Source organism: Protopterus annectens, chromosome 2.part0, assembly GCF_019279795.1.
Source record: "Protopterus annectens isolate FY-2018-M chromosome 2.part0, PAN1.0, whole genome shotgun sequence".
NCBI lineage: Eukaryota > Metazoa > Chordata > Ceratodontiformes > Protopteridae > Protopterus > Protopterus annectens.
Genome location: NC_056728.1, coordinates 3,251,716 through 3,276,290, shown reverse-complemented (window position 1 = coordinate 3,276,290; position 24,575 = coordinate 3,251,716). Strand labels below are relative to the sequence as shown.

The window sequence follows — 24,575 nt, the reverse complement described above, 5'->3', positions numbered from 1 at the left end:
GGCAGAGGCTATCAAGCAAATCACTCTGCTGACTCAGATGAAAGCAATAGAAAGAGTTCCACAACAAGAACAAGACCAGGGTTTTACTCAAGACTGTTCCTTGTTCCAAGAAAAGAATCTCAATGGAGACCAATACTGGACTTGTCTGCATTAAACACCTTTCTCATAGTACCAAAGTTCAAAATGCTGACTCTACAGCAACTCCTTCCCATGCTGGGCAAGGGGTCGTGGCTGATTACTCTGGACCTCAAGGAGGCATACCTGCATGTCCCTATCAGACACAGCTGCAGAAGATACCTCAGATTTCTTGCAGGGCCAGAGCATTATCAATTCTCAGCATTGCCATTTGGCTTATCTACTGCGCCCAGAGTATTCACAAAATGCCTGTCTTCAGTAATTGCTCATTGCACGCTCCAGGGTATACAAATTTACCCGTACCTGGACGACTGCCTCATACAAGCGGACGACAAATTGATGTTGACAAAAAACCTGGATTATGTCATACGATTACTTCAAGCTCTGGGATACACAGTCAACTTCCAAAAGTCAAGACTGCAGCCATTCCCAGCAAATAATCTTCTTAGGAGCCAAACTAGACACAGCCTCTCAAATGGCTTACCTGACAGAAGACAAGCAAGAGAAGTTAACTCATTATTTCAAAGGTTTAGCAAAACTCACCCAGATGACTGCAAGGAGATTCCTACAGGCCCTGGGTTACATGGCATCCTGCATTCTCCTGGTTCCATTAGCAAGACTACACATGAGAAAGCTTCAATGGTACCTAAAAAGCATTTGGTCTCAACACAGCAACAACTTGGAGACAATCATACCACTCATTCCATGCCTACAAAAGGAATTCCTATGGTGGGCTTCGGTGAGCCAGGCAAACACAGGTATGTCAATCAAAAAACCACAGATAACACAGACCATGACTACAGACGCCTCAGACCTTGGATGGGGGGCGCACATGGAAGGCAGGTGTATACAAGGACAATGGTCTCCAAAGGAAGCACATCTGCATATAAACCAAAAGGAAATGTTGGCAGTAATGCATGCCATCGAGGCCTTTCAACACCAACTCCAGCAAGGCCATTTACTGATACGGACAGACAACACCACTGTGATGTGGCACATAAACAAGCAAGGGGGCACCCACTCTTACCCCCTTTGCAGACTGACAATGCAGCTTTGGGAGAAATCACTGAGCCTAAACATCCAGTTACAATCCCAGTTTGTTCCAGGAAAAGACAATGTGTTGGCGGACAGCCTAAGCAGGAATTTCACAGATCCACACGAGTGGAGGTTACATCCGAAGGCCTTCAGACAACTCACTTCGACATGGGGCAAGCCAGAAGTGGACCTATTTGCCTCTCACCTCAACCATCTTCTACCAAAATTCTGCACAAGGACATACCATCCAAAAGCTTGGAAAATAGATGCCCTCTCTTTCAACTGCAACTCCCTAGCAATCTATGCATTCCCACCTCTGCCACTGATGACCTCAGTATTACTAAAGATCAAAGCAGAGAAACCCAAGGGAATCATAATAGCTCCGGACTGACCAAGACAACACTGGTACCCACTACTACGGAGCATATGCCACACCAGGAGGTGGGCCCTTCCCCAGTGGCCTCTACTTTTGACTGAACACAATTTCGAAACACTGCATCCAAATCTTCAGACACTGCAGCTAACAGCCTGGGAGATCCCATAAATAAATTCAGCTTATCTCTCTCCAAGGAAGTTCAGCGGATACTAACAGAGGCTCGACCATCCACCAGAAAGGTTTACTTAGCAAAGTGGAAAAGATTCAGCAATTGGAATACCAGCAAGGGACATGATGCATCATTGTTGAACATCCCACTCATCTTGGAATATTTGGCAGATATGTTAAAGAACGGCCTCTCATATTCTTCCATAAAGATACATGCATCTGCTATTTCAGCTAGATACAACACTGATCCTCCTGTTTTTTCTCACCCTTTACTAAGGCAATTCCTCAGGGGAATCAAGAACATTAAGCCACCAAGAAAGGCCCCAGTGCCAGCCTGGGACCTCAATTTTGTCCTAGAAAAACTGACTCTACCTCCATTTGAGCCATCAGCTTCAGTTAACTTGCAATTTCTCTCATGGAAGACAGCTTTCCTATTGGCAATTACCTCAGCAAGAAGGGTTTCGGAGTTACAGGCCCTAATGGCAATACCACCCTTTATTATTTTTCACAGAGACAGGGTTTCATTAAGGACCAACCCTACTTTTATGCCAAAGGTGGTATCTAGTGTTTCTTTAAATCAAGCCATTCATCTACCTGCCTTCTTCCCCAATCCTGAGAATAAGGGGGAAAGACTGTTGCATACCTTGGACATTCACAGACAACTTCGATACTACCTGGACAGAACCAAGGCCAGTAGGAAGTCTGAACAACTTTTTGTAGCTTGCGCCCCTGCAGTCCAAGGAAAAGCAATTTCAAAACAGACTATTTCTAAATGGATTGGGAATTGCATCAGATTCTGTTATTCCTTTCATGGAAAGACTGTTCCAGCCAATGTCAGACCACATTCCACTAGAGCTACAGCTACCTCTACAGCATTCTTAAGAGGGGTGCCTACCAAGGACATTCTAGAAGCTGCTACATGGAGCTCCGTGCATACATTCTCCAAACACTACAATCTCCCTCTATACTCCAGATCCAGAGCAGGCTTTGCTTCGGCAGTCCTGCAGGGTTTAATTGCCACACCATCTTTTTCCTAGAGCATTCCTCCTCCCCCAGCTAAGCTATGGTATACTACCCACATGTTATGACTGCAGTTGCATTCTTGAAGGACATAGTACAGTTTTGTACCTACCATAAATGTAGATGTCCGATAGACATGCAACTGCAGTCTGATTTTCCCTCCCTCCATACCCCTCTATGCCCAGGGTCCACTCCTATCCCTGTTTCTCTTAGCTGGGGATATCTGTTATGGTGTATTTGTTTTATTACTCATTTATTTGTTTGGAATCCTGTTTTTGTCTTCCAATTTGATTACAGCCTTACTTGGAGGGCACCTGGCATCTGGGGCAAGAAACACTGAAGAAAATGGTGTCGGCTGATGCTTATGTACTCCAGCCACTCTGACGTCGGAGAGAAATGCGACATCAACCGACGTCGGACCCAGACTTTGGAATCCGGCCAACCGAGGGCTGCCTGAGGCAGAACAACCCACATGTTATGACTGCAGTTGCATGTCTATCGGACATCTACATTTATGGTAGGTACAAAACTGTACTTTATATGCAAGACAAATTCTGCAGGCTTTGGGTTTCATGGCATCCTGCATCTTACTAATTCCATATGCAAGACTGCATATGAGGAAACTTCATTGGTACCTAAAAGGCTTATGGAGTCAACATTGTCACAGTTTGGAAACAATGATTCCTCTCATTCCTTGCCTACAACAGGAGTTTCTTTGGTGGGCAGTGACATGTCACCAAAACAAGGGACTGTCATTTACTCTACCCCCTGCCACCCAAACCCTAACTACAGACGCATCAGACTATGCTTGGGGGGCCCACCTGGCGGGGAGATGCATTCAGGGCATATGGAACCCAAACCAAATGCATCTACATATCAACCAGTAAGAGATGCTAGCTGTTCAGAATGCCCTGACAGCCTTCAAGGACTTACTTCATTCAGAACAACTACTGATAAAGACGGACAACACCACAGTTATGTGGTACATAAACAAGCAGGGGGTACACATTCCTACCCCCTTTGCAGACTAGCCATGACATTGTGAGGCACAGCCTTGACTTACCAAGTACATCTTCAAGTTCATTTCCTGCCAGGAAAACAAAATACACTGGCAGATGACCTAAACAGAAATCTTATGGACCCTCACGAGTGGAAACTGGATCCACAATCCTTCAGCATGGTAACACAGAAATGGGGGAGCCCAGACATAGATCTATTTGTCTCTCCCCAATATTATCAGCTGAACAAATTCTGCACAAGGACTTATCACAGACAAGCATGGAAAGTGGATGCCATATCCTTCAGTTGGAAAAACCTATCAGTCTATGCCTTTCCTCCTCTGCCTCTTCTTCCCAGGGTCTTCCTAAAGGCCAGACAGGAAAAACCAAAAATGATCCTAATTGCTCCGGACTGGCCTCGCCAGCACTGGTACCCAATTCTAAAGAATATGTCTCAACTCCCTCCTTGGTACTTGCCTCATATACCTCATCTACTGTCTCAGCAGAACAATCAAATTCTGCACACTCAGCTCCAAACTCTGAACCTGGCAGCATGGCTGATCATGTGATTATTCAAACAACACCTCTCAGTAAATCTGTTATGGATGTCATTTTGGAAGCCAGAAGGCTTAGTACTAGAAAATCTTATGCTGATAAATAGAAGAGATTCTGTGCTTGGAACCAAGCACAAGGAACGGACTCAGCAAAACCAAATATCCCTCAGATTTTACAATACTTGACTGAGATGCTTGACAAGGGCCTATCTTTCTCTTCAATAAAATCCATGCCTCTGCCATTTCGGCTCACTACAACACGGAGCCTCCTGTCTTCTCTCATCCTGTGCTAAAGCAGTATCTTAGAGGGGCCAAAAATTTAAGACCTCCCAGAAGATCACCAACTCCTGCATGGGACCTCAATTTAATGCTGGAAAAACTCACCCTGCTTCCTATTGAACCAGCAGCTACTGCAGATATAAAGTTTTTATCTTGGAAAACAGCTTTCCTTTTTGCAATCACTTCAGCAAGAAGGGTTTCAGAACTACAGGCTCTCATGGCTGTGGAGCCTTTTATTACATTTCACCCGGACAGGGTGTCCCTCAGGACCAATCGTTCTTTTATGCCTAAGGTGGTATCCAGTGTGCCTCTTAACCAAACTATTCACCTGTCAACATTTTACCCAAATCCGCAGAACAAGGGGGGAGCGGATTCTGCATTCATTGGACGTACACAGACAACTAAGATTCTATGTAAACAGGACCAAATCTCTAAGAAAGTCTGAGCAACTACTGGTGGCATTTGCATCAGGATCAGAGGGGAAGGCTATATCAAGCAGACTGTTTCTAAGTGGATAAGCCACTGCATTTGTTTCTGCTACTTGCATCATGGTAAACCTGTACCCAAGGGAATTAGGTCACACTCCACCAGAGCGGCCTCTACTTCAGCAGCCTTTCTCAGAGGAGTTCCAACCAAAGACATTCTAGAAGCTGCTACTTGGAGCTCTGTTCATACCTTCACAAGGCATTATCATTTGCCTCTCTTTTCTAAATCCAGGGCAGGGTTTGCCACTGCAGTTCTGCAGGGCCTTATAGCCGCTCCTAATGCTATTTAGCTCCATCCTCCCATCCATAGATTTGGGATTCTACCCAAATGTAATGACTGCAACTGTGAAACACGAAGAACATAGTACAGTTGTGTACACTTACCATAAATGTAGATGTTCGAGTGTATTCACTGTTGCAGTCCGGGTTACCCATTCGCCATCCCCCTTTTCTATAACTTCTCTTTCCTTCACTATGCTCTAAAGCCTTTGTGGTGTATTTGCTTTTAGATGTAGGTAAAGTTTATGTTGATAAAAGTGCATTTTTATATATTGCTGTTTAGTTTTATATATGTATGTGTATGTATATGTATATATATATATATATATATATATATAAACACACACACACACATTTTTTTTGCTCCCCATTTGGGGGGCACCTGACATCTGGGGCAAGAAAAACTGAATAAAATGGCATCTGCTGTATGTTTTATACCTCTGACGACCTGATCATGGAAGAGGAGACAGCAACCAACGCAGGACCCAAGACTTTGTTATTCAGGCCGTCTGAGGGCAACCTGCCAGCAGATTACCCAAATGTAATGACTGCAACAGTGAATACACTCGAACATCTACATTTATGGTAAGTGTACACAACTGTACTTTACTTGGGGGCCCAGGAATGCATAGAAGCATGTCTGTATCTGGAGTTAGTGGCAGTGGTTCACATTTCTTCACCACCTTTGAAATGCGGGTTCTCCTAGGGTATTTTTTTGGACTTCTGTTCAGCCACGTGGTTCCTTGACATTCCTATGAGTACAAGGCCTTATTCTTTGTGCCTATTTAGAGAGGAAGTGACCCATATCTAATTGTGGCATTCCTCACATCTAGACTACATCGTGGCACACTGCTGCCTTGAGTTTTCATTCTTACTGGTTTGCCAAGGATCTGTAATGTCTGTCTTTCCACATTAGATAACTGTGACAGGAAGGAAGATGTCTAAAGAGTCTGAAACTACAAAGATGCCAGCTCTCCAAGCAATAGGTATGGTCGCTTCATTTCTAAACATGTAGCTTTTGATGAATAAAAACACCACACAAATAAAATGATAAACCAATGTAAATGCAACGTTCAAGTGAAAATCCAGAAACAAACCACCATAAAGTCAGCCAGCAAGATTTATTCAAAAAGCAATCACAAAGAAAATAAATGGTTAGCACTTTCGTATAAATAAATGTTATACTTCATCAGACATTAGTTTTGCATTTCTCCACACCTTAAAAACTCTCTCAATCATGATGTCATTCCTGTCATAATTTAATTAACAAAATATATACAATCTTAAAATACACATTTGGAAAGACAAATTTAAAAAGACAATGCCCTAATCATGCTAAATAATTCCATTAAATTACAATAAATGCCAAGGTTTATAAAAAGTATGTGAGTAACAGCCTATAAAAACAAATGTTCACGTCTGTCTAATGTCACTAAAACATACTAAAAGTTGCATATTATAATACATGTAATAAATATAATAAAATACATATATATTCAATGTGTTAAATATGTTAAATATAGAGACATATAGTAAATAAATGATTATAAGTACATACTACTTGGTTCCTATATCTATGCACTAATATCTAAATATTCAGGTATTTCCACTAATTTTATTTCTTTTAAGAGCCTTCAACTTAAGAATTGGGGCTCTTTAATTCCTGGCCAGCTATCTGCTTGTAGTCTTATTTGCCATTCCAACTCTTTTAATTAAAAGCAAGCCCCATGGTTTCTTATCATCCATACCTACATGATCTATAATAGTATAAGTAAACTGGTGTCCAGGATAATTAATGGAATGTTTGGCTAAAGCATTATTTAAGTTAGATTTCCTAATTGCATATTCATGCTCATATATTCGTTGGGAAAAGTTCCTTTCTGTTTTCCCTATGTAATAAGCTGAGCGTGACTTACATGTACCTAAATATACCACAGCCTTAGATTCATAGTTGTATTTTCCTTTTATAACATATTTTCTCCCTCTTATAATAAACATCGTATTAACTTCTACTTTGTGGCACCATTTACAATACCCACATTTTTTCATGCCATGCATACTATTATCTTTGTGTCCTTCTTTACATTTTAAAAGATCTTTCAAATTCTTATCCCACTATAAGTGGTTTTACACCAGATAAATTCGTAAAATCTTCCTCCTCACTTAAAACTGTCCAGTTTTTCTCAAAAATCCATCGTAATAGACTAAAATCCTCACTATATGTTATGATTAATACTGAAAACCTATTTGTGTTATCCTCTGAAATATTATTTGTAGCTTGTGAAATATTAATATCTAAAACCCTATTTTACACTTCATATCCTTCTATGTCATTAATGTGGTGGATATTATTTAAAATGGCCGCTCTCCCTTTTCCTTCTTACTACTTCTATAATATCGTTTACAAGAGTACTGGGGTATGCCCTAGCATGAAACATGCTTCGTAAATTGGTACATTCATCTAAAAAGTCTTGCTGTTTAGTAATCATTCGTGCAGCTCTAACAACTTGCCCTTTTACGACTGATTTTTTTGATGTTGGGGATGTGAGCTGCTATAATGTAATAAGCTATTTGAATACGTCTCATTTCTGTATATCTAGGCTACATACCTTTCTTCTCCGTATTCTTTACTTAATTTAATATCCAAATAATCCATATGATCACAACTGACCTTCCTTGTAAACTTTAAAAATGTTGTTGTACTGTTTATATATGTCAAACATTTGTCTAACATCTCATTGGTGACTGTCCATATAATACTAATGTCATACTGGAACCTGTAGTAAGATTTAATATATTCATAAAATCTACTATTAAATACATATTTCCTTTCTCAATAGGCCATGATGACATTGGCATAAGCCCCCCCACATGATGACCCCAAAGCAATACCTCTTCTTTGTAAATAATAAATGCCATTAAATGTAATATAATTGTTCAATACTATCTCTAATAACTCTATTAATAAGTTAGTTTTATCCTGATGCATATGATAGTTCACTAACATTTCACTGGTCCATTCTAAGCCATTATCTTGTGGAATGACAGTGTATAAATCACATACATCAATTGTAACTAATATGTCTTTACAGTTATATTCTATGTCATTCATATGGTGCAGAAAGGACCAGCAATCTTTACAGATTTGTTTCTCATTCTTAAGGATGTGCTTAAATTCAAAATCTGTATATTTAGCAGTAACTGAGGTAATGGAGTCCCTCCAGTCAACTAGGGGGTGCATTGGGGGGTTGGAAATGGATTTGTGTATTTTTGGCGTTCCAAAAAACACTGGAACTCTTGCAGGTGAGACATTTAAACAATTGTACATCTCAATACTAATAAGTCTATCAATAAACATGTCGTTTAATTACATATATATTTTCCTATATGCTCCTTTAACTTCATTCATTGAAACTTTCTGATAGGTTGCTGTATCTAAAATTTCTTTCTTTTTTTTTTTTTTTTTTTTATGTTCTGTTCCAGATATCCTTGCAGCTGTGCTTGGAGGACAGACACACTCTTGTTTCCCTTGATAGGAACGTTCCTGTATGTGTTCCAACTTTTCCAACGTTTCTCAAGGCACATTTGAAGGTTCAGTAAGAAATGCTAAAAAATTCTTTGTTGGTGACTCCCTTTTGGCCTAGGCAGTCTTCATTCTTCCTTTTAATGGTATTGGGCAAAGGCAGTTACCACAGACCTCCTCTCAGTCTATATCTGCTCACATAGTCTCAGTGGTGACTGGCGCACACCTGTTTGGAGAAACTTCAGTTGACAGATTGGATGATTCAGTCTTGACAATGTGTTGGTACTTGCCTCCTGCTTTTTGAGGATGTGCAGCAGGTGTTAAGAAGCCAGACATCCCGCTACTAGAAAATCTTATGTTTTTATAATGGATGCAGTTTTCTAGGTGGTGCCTAAATGGAAACAGAGGATCCATTGTGTTTAATTTCCTACTGGTCTTGATTTTTTGATGTGAACTTCTTCAGGATGGCTTAGTGTATGCATCCAACAGAGCACATTTAGTGGCCATTTCTGTATGTCTGCCTATGGATCCTTCTTCTTTTTTTTTTCTCTTTGGTAAAACACCTTCCAAGCTCATGCTAATGTTAAGATCTCAACCTGTAAAACTGTTTTACTTATTGCTTTGACATCTGCAAGGCTAGTTTCTAAGTTTAGCTCTCATGGTGAGACAACCTTTCCTGATTCCACAGGTGTAGGGTTGTGATGTGCATTAATCCTTCTACAGTGCTGTGTGTGAAAGACCAGGCAGCTGCCTGAGCAGGATAGTCTTTCACAGCCACATACAGCAGCCCTCAGTTTTTTTCTTGGGGCCAAAAAGAAGAGCAGATGGAAAACACAATCTTTGCCAGTATCTGTTGTTCCCAAACAAAGCCACCCCCCCCCCAGCACGCTCACACACCAAAAGTGGCTAAACAAAAAAACAGCAGCAACCACCAACCATAAACAATGTATGGCAGTGTGTTCTGTGAACATTTACTGTTACAAGTAAGTAGAGCTAATGCAACTGTACTGTGTTCATCAAATACTCTACCTTGCTGGCGTATATGTTAATAAGACCAAAGAAATGATTATGGACTTCAGGAGAAAGGCAACAGTTCAACCACTCACTGTCATAGGGGAGGTAGTAGAAAAAGTCAAAACAAGCAAGTTCCTCAGCCTTCAAATCTCAGATGGCCCCTGCTGGACTACTGATACCAACCATATAGTCAAGAAGGCTCAATAGAGGCTTCACCTCCTGAGAAAGCTCAAAAAGGCCAGGCTCCCACTGTCTGCTTTTACTACTTTTTACAGGGGAGCTATCGAGAGCATCCTCAATAGCAACTTCATAGCATGGTTCAAAAACTGCACAGCTGCTGAGAAGAAGAAACTACAGAGGGTGGTGAGGGTGGCTGAGAACATCTTGGGCACAAATCTCCCTCCGATTCAGGAGCTTTTCTTTACAAGAACCAGAAAGAGAACATATAAAATGCTTGCTGATTTGACTCATCCAGCCCAAAGCTGGTTCTCACAACTTGCGTCTGGAAGGAGGTACAGCAGCTTCGCTGTAGGACTTCCAGATTCAGGAACAGTTTGTATATTACAGTTGTGAGACTTAATACGGACACCAGCCATAATACTTGATACATTGAAGCCTCTTTTTTTCATGTAATCATGCTGCTGTGAGCAATTACCGCTAGTATTACTGTTGTGCAATATGATGGCTATACTGAGTCATGTCTAAGGTTAACAAGTACAGTACGGTAACTAAACAGCTGCTATTCACTAGTCTCTATTCATTTTCTATCTTAACAGTGTAGGGGTTTGGTGATGGGTATTTATTTTTTATCACTAGATAATGGGCATTGAATGTGTTTATGTAATGTGAACTACCTCTTGCATGTCCTACGTGTTATTTTCTTTTTATGTTATTCTTTGATACCGCTCTATCTATGTTATTTGCACTGCATTTCTCTCATGAGCTGATATTTGTAATTTCATTTAGGCTGCACTTGTGTGGTCCTAAATCACAATAAAGCTTACCAAACCTGGGAGGAAGGATAAGGGGCCAGGTGCCCCAGAAGAGTGATCTTAGCGAAGTCTGCTCTGCATCTAGAAACGCATCCAGTGTGTAGTGTTTCATGCAAGTATGGACTGAGGGCCAAGTTGCTACCTCTAGAAAACTTTGAGTCCACCCTTCACAAAATGCTATTGAAGAGGAAAAGACCCTAGTGCTATGTGCTACCCCATGCCTAGAATTTACACAAGAGTTGACTTTTGTTCAGTCTCTTTGGGCAAGTTTTTAGTACAAGATGCAGCTGTTCAGCATCATTTTTGCCCAGGACATTTCCATAGCTGCTAATAACATGTGATCCCCTCTCTGGCAATTGGCTTTGAGGATCCTGTTGAAGAACCCTGGTATTATTTCTAATGTCTGAGCTCCTAAGGTTTTAGGTGCTGGGGGTCTCCATAAGTTAGGAAATTGCCAGTATGGCTACATAAGTGTGAGATTTTAGCAGTTAGGGCAAAAGACAGGACTTGCAGGAGGTGGAAAAAAATGGTGGGAGAGGTGTTGTAGGTGCAACACAGGGCAGCTAGCAGAAGAGTGAAAGTGGTTGTGAATACAACAATGAGATTATGTGAAATAGAGTTGGAAGACGAGAATAGGAAGGGAAACAAAGGCTTTTTAGGTATAGAGCAGACAGGAGGTAGAGGTGGACAGGCATGACCAGACTAAATAAAGATTTGTGGCAGACCACAAAATACTGAGAAAAAGCAGATGTACTAATTGACTGTTTTGCCTTAGTCTTCAGAAAGGAAAGCAAGGAGAAGTGTGTCAGGCTGGAAAGGAGGTAGGGTATGGTGTTAAAGTACATTGAACAGATGTCAAGATAGGGAACTGGTATCTATTTACTGCTGATAAGTACAAGAACCAGATGGGCTACCTCAGAAGCACTCTCAGTAATCTGGCTAGTATCATGTTACCCTTATCTTCTTGATAGACATCTTCAGCAACCACAGAAGTGTATGAGGACTTCAGGACAGAAAGTGCATCTTTGCACAAGGGGAAAGAGGACAAACTTTGGAGAATTAAGTTCTGTTAGCTTAACAGCAAAGGGATAGAAAGCTTTGTATAGAATCCGGAAAGATGGACTACATTCACCAGGTCAGCAACCAGAACAGGTTCATGGACAGAAGGAGACTTTAGTCAGATCTGATTCAGTTTTTTTATGGCTGGATTACCAATGTATTTGATAGCTGGGTGCTAGTAGATGTTGCCTCAGTGGACTTTAGCAATGCATTTAGCTAAATCTCACACATGTTGCTGATAGGAAAACTGGAGGTATTGTAGGTAGGATGTAAGGAAAAGGCTAAAGAAAAGGATTGCTGTATAGTTAAATGGCATGTAAGACACAGAACATTGTATTGATAATAAAGATGTTATGAATAAGAAAGGTGACCAGTGGAGTACCACTGTTCACTGTGTTTGTTGCAGACATACCTGAGAGAATACAGAACAGGAACAACATCACTGACAACACATATGTAGATGAAGCAGCAGATGTTTCTTGTAGGGGGAGAATCTAAGAAATGTTTTGGGCAAGTTCACCAAGTAGTCAGAAAAGTCGCAGGTGAGATTCATTTGTTTAAATTTTGCTAAGTAGGGTAGATCATTGTACCACAATTTCAAAAGGTACGTTTGGTGCAAGAACAACACTTTGCATCACCAAAAGAACACCATCCCCACTGTGAATCATGATGGTGACAGTATCATGCTTTGGGGTTGCTTTTCTTTAGCTGGAACTGGGGCTTTAGTCAAGGTGGTGGGAATTATGAACAGTTCCAAATACCAGTCACTTTTGGCCCAAAACCTTCAGGCGTCGGGTCTATATTAAATTCTCGAAAGCCGACAATGTTGAATCTGACATTGTTGACACGAGAATAGAGAAACTGCAGAACACTGAACAAGTAAACGGAAATCTCCGTAAAGGAGGATTTCCATTTACTTCAATGTAGTGTGGTCTCGGAGTTGGTATATTTAAGTAGTGTGGGGGGCACAGGAGGGCTTGCCCCCTGCCTACACAGTTTATTTTTTTTTGTTGTTTTTATTTTTTTTTCTGAACATTCAATGTTTTAACAGTTCGATCACTGTAGTTCGACCTTTAGTGATTCGAACTGTTAAATATTTGATGTTCTAAATAGACCTTCAGTCATCTGCTATAAAGATGAAGAGGAATTTCACCTTTCAACACGACAGTGACCCCAAGCATACATCCAGATCAACAAAAGAATGGCTTCACCAGAAGAAAATTAAAGTTTTGTAATGGCCCAGGCAGAGCACAGACCTAAATCCAATAGAAAATCTGTGGGGTAACCTGAAGAGGGCTGTGCACAAGAGATGTCCTCGCATTTTGACAGATTTGGAGTGCTTTTGCAAGGAAGAGTAGGCAAATATTGCCAAGTCAAGATGTGCCATGCTGATAGACTCCTACCCAAGAAGACTGAGTGCTGTAATTAAATCAAAAGGTACTCCAACAAAGTATTAGTTTAAGGGTGTGTGCACTTGTACAGCCAGCTTGTTGTACGTTTTTTATTTTTTGTGTTTTTTCCCTTAACCGATTTGTTTGTTTTTCAATTGAATTGCACAGGCTATAGGTCACATTAAAGGTGGGAAAAGTTTTGAAATGATTTATTGTCTCATTTTTTTATCACAAATACCTGGCATTTTAACAGGGGTGTGTACACTTTTTATATCCACTGTAGTTATGTTAAGCATATTTAAAATGCAGACCAGATGGGCTTGTAGTACATAGAGCAGAGTCATTATGCTGCAAAAGTGGGGAAAAGGAAAGCTTGTTAAGCACCCCCTCACTGCTGTTCAACTGTAGTTTCTTGTTAGAACATTAACGGTTCTCTGAGGCCACTATAGAAGACCATAGGGAAGTTGTTGAACATTCAGAAGGTTGAATGAAAAGTTTAATAGCTTTTGAAGGAATTTTGCTGTCCATTGCCATTTTGTGATGGCTGTCTCTGTATGTTAGAGGAAAGTGTGTTACTACTTTTAAAACTGTAAAATGCTTGGTGCTCCTTTGCTTTTTTTCCGCCAACTTCTGTAGTACATGGGGCAGATAGACCTTGATACACTAGAAAGAATTTTGATGGGGTGTCCAGAAATAACCCATTTATTGTGTTTCAAACATATCAAAATTTGCTTCTTAAGCTTTGCTCTCAAGGTGAATTTCTTGGCATCCATGTCTCATATGGGTGCGTGTTATTCTCTCAGCAGCACTTTTACCAAGTGCTGAAAAAATGAACAAAAAGGAGCAAAATAACTTTCATTGACAGTGGAGTTTTTTTTCTGCAGTGTTGTGTGAACCTTGGAGTAGTTACATTTAAGTATGGGGGTGTTCCCCTACATGCTGGTACAGGGGGCCTGCCCCCTGGCAAAAAAACGTTACTTCCAAGGTGTGGCAAAATTTGTTTTGCTCCATTTTGTTTGATCATTCACACTCTAAATTCTATCTGTCTCGAACACGTAGCAAGCTGGTTATGATTGAAGACCCAGTCATAATTGTCTGTATTCTCTCCTGCCTTCAAGCTGTTATAATGTAATGTAATGCTTTGGCATAGTACTGGGCATGTCTTGTCATGAAAAAATGCATTTTATCTGTGTTGAAACTCCCTCTGGACCATTTGTATTGATTGCTTTTAGGAGGCACATTTCCTTAAAGATCATGTGCAAAGATATGTTGTTAATTAAAAAAAAATAGCCTTTTGCCAATCTCATCTTTGTGCTTATAATCACTCCTTTATAATAAGAGGAGGTTCTTCATAATCCTCTTCTAGCTAAAATTTAACTTTGTAAAGTGCCACAAATACAGGAAATTGGAGGCCAAATGCTTGCCAGTGCATTCTATTTGTGATAACATCTGAATCACTTTGATGATGTCTTTGTGGGGCCAAACAGAAAGCAGCTGTTTGCCTGAATGGTTGGAAACACCAGTGTTTTTTCCTGAAGTGTATGAAGAGACAGGGAAGCTATATTTTACTAAAATAATTGCATGCGGTTGTTAGCAGTTATCAATTAAGCAATTAAGGCTTGCTTCCCTAATGACCTGAGAACTTACTGGAGGATGTACTAATTGAAAGAATATACCAGTAAGTGTCCATTTTTCCCATATATGCAGCACTTTAAAAGTTAATTATCAGATGGAAGAGGATTAAAAAGCTTCCTTTCATAATAGAATGATTGCCTGCACACAGATGCAATTGACAAAACAGTAAAATTTCTTCACAAGTAATCTTTAATGTCAGATGTTAAGTTGTCAATCTCGCCTTCATTCTTGCTTGATGGGTTCGGAGCCAATCCTCGGCTCCGACTCGGCACTTTGCTAAGCTCGAGAGTCACTTTTACCAGCTCGAGGCAGCCCCATATCCAATGATGCAAGGCGGTAAGTACCCAGATCTCGTTTGCCGCTTCGCTGATGAGGTCCTCCTTTTACCAGCTCCTGGTAAGTGTTTAAATTTAAACTGCTTTTAACCCCTTTTCACTTTTAAACTATTTTTTCTTAGAAATCTTTAATTTTTAGTTAATTGTAAGCCCCTTTTTGACTAAAATTATCCTTCCTCAATTTTTTTAGTCTGGCCTTCCTTCCCTCCCATCCCCCCCCCGTCAGGGTGTGTGTGTGAGGTTTTTACTGCTTAAACTTTAATTTTAATTGTTTGTTTGGGACTGTGTGGTTCTGTTTTTGTGTCCACTATGTCCAAAGAGCAGAGGGTCTCAGGCTTTAAGAAGTGTGACTCGTGCTGTCAGAAGATGTCTCTGACAGACGGTCACACTTCTTGTTTATACTGCCTGGGACCTCTCCACCTGCAGGACTCCTGTGCAATATGTCATTCTTTTAGCCAGAGAGTCCTGCAGAAAAGGAGAAACAAACTTATTTTAAGGGGACTCCGTAAACCGGAGGGCTCCCCGGCCAAATTGGCTCCGGGAAAGCCTTCCAAGTCTAAGGCCCAAGCTTCTGTACCAAAGCCTTCGGCCTTGGCTCCGACTATGTCGGAGTCAAGATCGGCTCCGGTTGGAGCCGATCCGACCTTGGCTAAATCTTCGGCACCGATAGCTATCGGTGCCGATACTTCTTTGGTCACTTTGGTGTCGGTTCCGAGTACTGGCTCTGACCACCATGTGGCCCAGGCTTCGGTGTCGGCGCCGACTGGCTCCGACACCGCTATTTCGATGCCTGCATCAGCTCCGGCTGGAGCCGATGCATCTAGATCTTCTCTCGGAGCCGAAAAGTTATCGGCTCCGACTGGATCAGTGGGTTTGTCGGCGCCGATGGTTCCTTCGAGGAAGAGGTCCAGGTCCCCCCTCCTTGGAACCGATTCTGTCGGCTCCGGCCTCACCTCTTCTTTCGGAACAGAGCCATCAGAGCCGATCATCTAGGTCGTCCAGGTTATCTGACCATGATTTAGAGAGGGTGGTAAGCAGATTATTAAAATCACAGGCACTGGCCCAGATGCTTCATAGTCCGTCTCAACAGACTACTATTAGTCCACACCCCCTTCAAGTTCCTCCTTCGACTCTACCACAGAGTTTGGAGCTGGAGTCTACGGGAATAGTTACGGCTATGGCTGAGGGGCAGATACCCCCTCCTTCTGCACCTTCAGCATCTACTCTTATTTCCTCCTCGATACCTTCCTTGGAGGGATTCGGTGGAAGGGCTTCCCTGGTCTCCTCCGAGGGGGTGAGTGGCATCGGACCCTTGTCCGACCCCGCTCTTCCCCTTGGAGCTTCGGCCTTGGTGAGCTCGGCTCCGACATCTGCCTCGGAGCCTTCCCTTTCGGTGGGCCCAGGAGTCCCAGTTTCTTCGGAACGGGTTCTCTCGGATCTCCCTGGGAGGGGGGCCTTCTAGGTGATGAAGTGTGCTGGCCACTGGGCTCAGTCAGCAGTCTATTCCCTTAGCTCCTCCCTCTACAGTGCCTGTCGATATCTCTTCCCTCTCTCTTGCTCCCGGACCTAGAGATCCACCACCTCAGCTTTCCCCACTGGGAAGAACCCCCTCTTCCGAGGATTCTCCTGACCAGTCAGGAGATCCTCCGCGCAAGAGGACTTGTAAGAGGAAACACCTGGACTCCCCTGAGTCTACCACTTCAGATACCGACTTAGATGAGTTGGAGGGATCCCCTCCCCCTCTGAGGATGTCTCCTTTTCAGACATCCTAGAACTCCTAAAACAGAGGGGGAACTGGCCCTCCATAAATCCCTCCGAGGATGAGTCGGTATATCTAGAGGCGTTTGGATCTCGACCCTCCACCTCCTGGGTGTCTCCACCTTTCGACCCCCTTATGGAGGTTATTGCTTGAAAGGCTTGGGCTGCTCCTGATTCTGTAGAGCCAGTTCCTAGGAGGCCGTCTAAATTTATTACAGCCCCTTCTGAAAAGCAATTCCTTACAAAAGGTGTCCCTGTTGATGCCATGGTGGTGGCAGCCGCCACTAAGAAGGAACTTGCAGATCCTTCCGTACCAGTCCATCCTCCTAATAAGGATTCTAGGACCATGGATAGGTATGGTAAGCGGATGTTCTCCTCAGCGACCTTTGCCATGCGTTCGCTGAACTATTTATGTCACTTCACCAGACTCCAAAGGGACATCCTTAAGGAACTAGGTGAAGTAGTGCAGGATCCTACGGCTGCAGGGGCTCAAGAAAAGATTGCTTCTCAGCTAGGAATCCTTAATTCTATAGCTAACTCCTCCATGCCACTGATCTCGTATGCAGCAGATGGAGCGACTAGAGCCGCGGGTACAGGAGTGGCTCTTAGACATCAATCCTGGATGCGGCTCTGTAATTTTGCAGATCCCTTTAAGGCGTCCTTCACGAATTCTCCCTTTGATGGATCAGCATTGTTTGGCCCTCAAGTGAAGGATACATTGACCAGGTGTGAGCAGGACGGCAAGACTCTTTCTGCCGTAGGGGTCCGTTTTTCTACCCCCTCTAGACCTTACCCCAAAGGTCAGAAGGGCAGAAAAATGTGGTTCCATAAATCCCAGGGAGTCACGCCAGACGCACGTGGTCAGTTTACCCCTAGAGGCAGAGGGGGTAATAATAACAGACGCCGCTCTAGAGGCAGAGGGGGTCCACAAAACCAGGGAAGCAGAGAGCCTCTCTCTGACAAGCCCTTCCAGCAGCCCTGAGATGTTGCCCGACTGTCCATCCTTGGAGGCAGTTGGGGGAAGACTATCGCTGTACCCAGAAGCCTGGCATTCCCTCTCTCAAGACAGATGGGTACAGTCAATCATATCCGAGGGTTACAAGATTCCTTTCGAGGAAAGTCCTTTCACTCACAAAAATTCCCTTCCAGATGTGCCACCCGGTCTAAGGGAAATTGCAAAGTTAGAAGTATCAAAGCTTCTACAAAAAAGGGCCATTCAGCCAGTTACAACAGACCATTCAGAGCCCGGAATCTACTCAAGATTCTTTTTAGTCCCCAAAAAGACGGGAGACTGGAGACCAGTATTGGATCTCAGCAGACTCAACAAGTCTGTGAGAAAGACAAGATTTCGAATGGTCACACTTCACTCAATTTTGCCCTTCCTAGAAAAGGACAACTGGATGTGCTCAATAGACCTTCAGGACGCGTATTATCACATAAAATTCACAGACGCTCCAGAAGGTTTCTCCGCTTTCCGCTGGGGTCCAGTCATTTTCAATTCAGAGCCCTGCCCTTTGGTCTCACTACAGCCCCCAGAGTGTTCACCAAATGTATGGCAGTGGTCACGGCTCACCTGAGACGCCAAGGATTCCGGGTGTTTCGGTATCTCGGCGACTGGCTCCTTTCAGCCACCACCAGGCATCAACTTCATCAAGCCAGGGATTACACGCTAAATCTCTGCACTCAATTAGGAATTTCGATCAACTACGAAAAATCCTCCTTATTGCCCTGCCAGTCTATTACTTTCATAGGCGCAAACTTAAACACTGTTCGGATGTCAGCAACCCTCACAGACCAAAGAATCTCAGATATCCAAAGTCACGTGAGGATCATCCTTGCCTGCAAAAAGGTGCAAGCCAGAATGGTTCTGAAGGTGTTGGGCCTCATGGCTGCGGCCATTACCCTTCTTCCCCTGGCCCGCTTCTACATGCGTCTTCTTCAATGGATGTTGTTCACCCAGTGGTCTTACCAACAACTTCCCATGCGTCACCAAATCCTGGTGACACAAATTTGCAAGAATCATCTATCATGGTGGATTTCTTCTCCCCAGATTCATCAAGGCAGACCCTTTGTATCCCCGGCCCCGGTAGCCACAGTCACTACGGACGCCTCCCTGATCGGGTGGGGGGGTCATTATCAGGGCAGGATGGTTCATGGGACGTGGCAACCGTTCGAATACCACCTGCACATAAATGTCCTAGAGATGAGAGCAGTGCTTTTAACGTTGCAAGCCCTCAACGACTTTCTTTCCGTGGGAACAATTGCAGTTCACACAGACAACATGTCTGTAGTATGGTATATCAACAAACAGGGCGGAACCAAGTCCTACCCCTTGTGTCGAGAAGCTCTCAGACTTTGGCAATGGGCGATCTCCTCTCATCGGTTTCTGGTAGCAACGCATATCCCTGGGAAAACCAACATTCTAGCAGACAGATTGAGCAGAGCTATTCTCATGCCTCACGAGTGGTCTCTCAAACAATCTATAGTGGAGGAGATTTTTCTAGAATGGGGCCGCCCATGTTGCGATCTTTTTGCTACTCCCCAAAACAGCAAATGCCCAGACTTCTTTTCTCTCTTCCTACTGCCAGGCCATCCCCCCAGAGACGCTCTAACCCAGGATTGGCCCCAGGGACTTCTTTATGCCTTTCCTCCCTTTCCGTTGATTCCACAAGTACTCCAGAAAGCCACCGTTTTGAGAGCCAAAATGATTCTCATTGCTCCCTATTGGCCTCGACAAATTTGGTTTCCGTTCCTCCATCGTCACCTATTGGTGCAGCCGTGGCATCTGGACCCAGTGCCAGACCTTCTGATTCACCAATCGGGTCAGCTGCATCGGTCTATTCCTTCTCTCAACCTCACAGCTTGGTTGCTCCACTTCCTTCCTTAGCCAGGCTTCCTATGGTCTCTAATCCTGTTAGAGATATCATAGTGGCTTCCCTTAAATCCTCTACTAGAAGGATTTATACCAGCAAGTGGAAACGCTTCTCTTGTTGGGCAAAAGCTAAAAATATAGATCCCTTTACTGCCCCTGCTCAAGCAGTTTTGGATTTCTTAGCGGAAATCTTTCACTCGGGCTCTTCATCTTCCACGGTCAAAGTTCAGTTGGCTGCTATCTCGAATTTTCATGTCGGGTTTGCAGATCACAACATTATGTTCCACAGGCTTTGTAGAGCCTTTCTAAAAGGAATTTTTCTCCTGAAACCTCCAGTCAGGAGTCCTCCTCCTCAATGGGACCTAAATCTAGTGCTGACATCCTTAATTCTTCCTCCCTTCGAGCCAGCTGTTTCATGTTCCCTGAAATTTCTTTCATGGAAAACACTCTTCCTTGTTGCTATTACCTCGGCAAGGAGAGTGTCAGAACTTTATGCTCTTTCTGTTCGTCCCCCTTATTTGGTCTTCCACAAAGACAGGGTATCCTTGAGAACTAATCCAACCTTTTTGCCTAAGGTGGCCTCGAAAAATAATTTGAACCAATCTATTGACCTCCCTGTATTTTTCCCTAATTACTCAAACAGATCGGAACAAAAATTACATTATCTTGATGTTCACCGCCAACTCAGATATTATTTGGACAGAACAAAACAATTCAGGAAATCCGATCAGCTCTTTCTTTCTTATGCTGAAAACAAGAAAGGCCTTCCTGTCTCCAAAGTGACCTTATCTAGATGGCTTTCTTCCACCATCTCCGAAATCTATCAGCTCAGGGGAAAACAGCTGTGCTCAAAACCTAAAGCGCATTCAACCAGAAGCTTAGCCACTTCTGCAGCTTTTCAGGCTAGACTTCCATTAGACACTATTTGTGCAGCAGCCACTTGGGCCACTCCTCATACCTTTGTTTCTCATTACAAATTGGATTTGGCCTCCAGGGATAGAGCCAGTTTTGGCTCTACAGTTCTCAAGAGTCTGTTCCATTGAGCCACCCAGGATAGAGGTGCTAGGGACGCGGTCCCATCAAGCAAGAATGAAGGCGAGATTGACAACTTAACATTGAGAAGTTATGTACCTACCATAACGTTCCATGTTAGTTGTCTTCTCTCGCCTTCTTTCTTGCGACCCTCCCTCCTGCCCCCTGGCCTGGACAGACCTTTTTCTCCCTATATGGAAGAATGCTTCTTATGACCAGCTAGTTCCGGTCTACCTTATAGCCCATCCTTTAGGCTTTTTGCCTTTCTTTCCTTCTGGGAAGTTTTTTGTGCTAGGTGTTATTGCCTATAGGTACCAAACGAGATCTGGGTACTTACCGCCTTGCATCATGGTATATGGGGCTGCCTCGAGCTGGTAAAAGTGACTCTCGAGCTTAGCAAAGTGCCGAGTCGGAGCCGAGGATCGGCTCCGAACCCATCAAGCAAGAAAGAAGGCGAGAGAAGACAACTAACATGGAACGTTATGGTAGGTACATAACTTCTCATTTTTGTAAATTGCATTGTTCTCCTAAACATTAGTAGGCTATTTTTTGGATCCTTCAGTTACAAGTCCTTTGCATACCATCTCAAAGCCATGTCCATGTATTCATTCTCCTACAGACTGCTGTGCAGCGACCTATGCCTAGACTGCTAGACAACCTGTGATCCCACACGGATTGATGTGTTGCACATCTGCAAAACAAATATAATCAGAAATACCTAAACCTTCTCTATGACATAAACAGGTATGTTGGAGGGACAAGTATGTGTCTCAAAGAATACCTCTTCTCTGGCTCAGGCTTCCCATCCATGTGAAACAAAGCACTTCCCTAACACTATTCAAACACAACTTGGACCAATGGATGGGAAACTATAGATTTAAAAAACACAAAAGGCCAGCATGAATAGTCCAACGCTTTATTGGAAGATGTATAATAGGACATGAAAATACCCCAACAATAAATCCAAAATTCAAACCGGTTTCGGCAGAATGCCTTCTTCAGTGAAAAGTACAATATAATAAGAACGAAACATCATGCATATTTATAGATACAACAGCCAGTATTGACCAATGGTATAATCCAACCCCTCCCTATCTAATGAATATGTATCAGGACACAGAAACTAGATAAGATGCTTGATAAAGTACTTATGAATCATGAACAAAATAGGTAATGAAGATGATAATAATAAAAACTCAATACATAATTAAATATAGATATTAATCATAGAAAAGCTGATAGAAATAACAACATAATGCTCAAAAATTACCATACAACCATGAACCAAATCCAATATCCAACCATATCCAACAACTGTATGTTCAATACTCACAAAGTAGGCCATCAACTATAACACAAGGAATAATTATATATCATAATATAAAAAAAATTTTGAAAAAATATTTTTTCGTATGTGTCAGGGATTATCCAATTGGGCCTGATATAGCATTGTACCTATAGGACAAAAGCTAAATAGAAATATATCTATCATAAATGGTCATTAAGACCAGGAGGAAACAAGGCTCCAAGATGGATAATCCAATACTTTTCCTTGTGGCTAAGTATGTTTTGCCATCCTTGCTGTTGGCTCCTATCTCCAATAATCCTGTCAATGACAGTGAACATAAACTTAGCTGAAGGATGTTTAATCGTATGTTGAAAAAGAGCATTTGTTTGCTTTTTGTTCCGTATGTCACTCCGATGTTCCCCTGTTCTTATTCGAAGGGAACGGGATGTTTTACCCACATAAAAGGCAGAGCACTGGCATGTGGCCAGGTATATGATCCAACTACTTGAACAATTGCCAAAACTCCTCAGGTCATAAACTTTACTCGTGTTAGCACTAGTAAACTGTTTGATCTTATTTACCTGATTACAGGATGTGCAGTGGCCACACGGAAAAGTTCCCAATAATTCATCCCCCTGTAATAGTTAGTTGTTTGTATTTGGCCCCTCCACTTTCTTGATGTTTATAATGTGAAAATAAAGAACCCAAAGTTCTAGCCCTTCTATACCCACACACACACACACACACCCTAAAGGGCCCATCTCTATACCGGAAGAATGCAAAGTTCCTCTAATTACGGCTACACAGGTAAAAACCACACTCTCCAAAGCCAAGAACACAGCATCCATGGGACCTGACAACATCCCAGGCTGTGTTCTACACGAACTACAGAACGAACTGGCACCCCACCTAAGTACCATATTCAATCATAGCCTCACCTCAGGCTTTGTGCCCACTAAATGGTGCACAGTGATGGTTATCCCACTCCACAAAGAGGGAGCCACCACAGACTCCGGGAACTACCGCCCCATTAGCCGGACGAGCCTGGTCTGCAAGGGTATGGAATGTATCATCATGGAACTTATAAACTATGTCACTGGTAATCTCCAAACTCTGGACCTCACTCAGTTTGGCTTTGTAAAAGGCAGATCATGTTTCCTAAACCTGTAGACTTTTTTGAAGCAGTCGCCAAAGCCGTAGATGAGGGTAATGTGGTTCACACAGCCTATCTAGATCTCACCAAGGCTTTCAACACCGTCCCCCACTCTGGAATTGTAGATAAACTCACTAAACTAGGTATAAATCCCTATGTCACAAGACGGGTTGCCAACTGGCTCACTGACAGAACCCACATTGTGAAAGTAGCAGACTCCAAATCCGACTTCAGACCAGTGATAAGTGGAGTAAATAAGGGTTCAGTCTTGGGTCCTCTCCTGTTTGGTATCTACTTCTCTGAAGTACAGACTAACACAGAAGGTCTTTGGCTAATGAAGTTCGCAGATGACTGCAAACTAGGAGTCATAATCGAAACTCCTAACAATGTGGACATCCTACAAAAGGCCTCACTGAGACAGATGCCTGGTGTCAAAGCCATGGCCTCAAGCTCAATGCCAAAAAGTGCATTGTCATCCTGTTTTGGTAAAAACTCTGTACCCATGAACTACCACACAGGCGGTAGTCTACTTAACAATGAAAGTGTGATAAGAGACCTTGGGACACAGGTGGACAGTAGTCTCTTGTTTGATAATCACATCACCACAGTAGTCAGGAAGTACTTCTACATGGCACACCTCATCACAAAAGGTTTCTCATCCAGGGAAAAAAAAAGGTCATTGTTCCCCTCTACTCATCACTCATTAGACCCATTATAGAATACAGCGCCCCTTTTGGTATGTACCTCACAAGACATCTACAACAACTAGGAAGGCCACAGAAATACCTCACAAAGAGGATTACTGGCCTAAAACTGATGCCCTAAGCAGACCTTCTCAAAAAAGTCCAGCTTTACTCCATCGCATATCGCCTACTCAGAGGTGTCTCTGCCTAACATACAAAGCTATGTCAAACCCAGAGCTGTTGGACATGCTCCACTTAAAGAAATCCCAATCCCTCCAAGCAACACGCTCTAGGGACCTTAACCTTGTCTCCACAATAAACAGAACATGCTGGAGGGATAGATTCCTGCCCCAGAGACTTCCCATACTCTGGAACAAACTACCAATCTGTATCAACCAAAGCTCCTCATTAGCACTCTTCAAGAAAAATCTTGATGATTGGATGGGAGATAGGAAATTCACCGTAGGAATCACGTCTGTGGCTCTGCTCGACAGGGGCATAGCAAAATAAT

The 24,575-nt window shown here is 42.8% G+C and overlaps 1 protein-coding gene across 2 annotated transcripts in view; it reads left to right on the top strand.

Moving 5' to 3' along the window:
• PCNX3 (pecanex 3) overlaps positions 1-24,575 on the top strand; it is a 2,517,385-nt gene that overhangs the window by 2,132,682 nt on the left and 360,128 nt on the right. The window lies entirely within an intron of this gene.